The following is a 573-nucleotide window of genomic DNA, read 5'->3' as shown; positions in this document are numbered from 1 at the left end:
TATGTGGGATCCCAGCAACATAGCCATTACGCTAACTGCTGGTTCCCTAAAACTGTTGTAATACTTCTGATTGCAGCTTTAGCCAAAACACCCTCAGGAGGAAAAAAAAAAAAAAAAAAACCAACACCTACTGGCCCTTTAAACAGCACCCTTCCCCCCCAGTAGACTGCAGTGCAGTTTCCAAAACTCTGGGTTAAGACCGCCCCAGGAGCCCTTGCTGACTGAATACTTTCACTTTCCCGTGTCTTTTGGAAAGTATAGGCATCCAACAGCTGAAAAGTGGAGGAGGGAAAAAAAAAACAACCTTTTTCTTCCTTTTTTTTTGATTTTTTTTGTTTATTTGTTTGTTTGCTTGCTTGTTTATTGCTATAGGGCGGGAGTGCTCACCAGGAAGACAGAGAGAGACAGAGAGACAGAAAGTGAGAGATCACCCCCCAGGGGGGATGGCCATGCCAAAATCCCTTCTCCTCCATTCTCCTCTCAGTATCTTGGGCACACACACACACACACACACCCAGTGTGAGTTTAAGCCACCAGGTCTGGGACTTAAACCGTGGTCAACTACATGGGAGT

Source organism: Tupaia chinensis, unplaced genomic scaffold (assembly GCF_000334495.1).
Source record: "Tupaia chinensis unplaced genomic scaffold, TupChi_1.0 Scaffold000365_1, whole genome shotgun sequence".
Taxonomy (NCBI): Eukaryota; Metazoa; Chordata; class Mammalia; order Scandentia; family Tupaiidae; genus Tupaia; species Tupaia belangeri.
Note: the sequence above shows the minus strand (reverse complement) of the source record.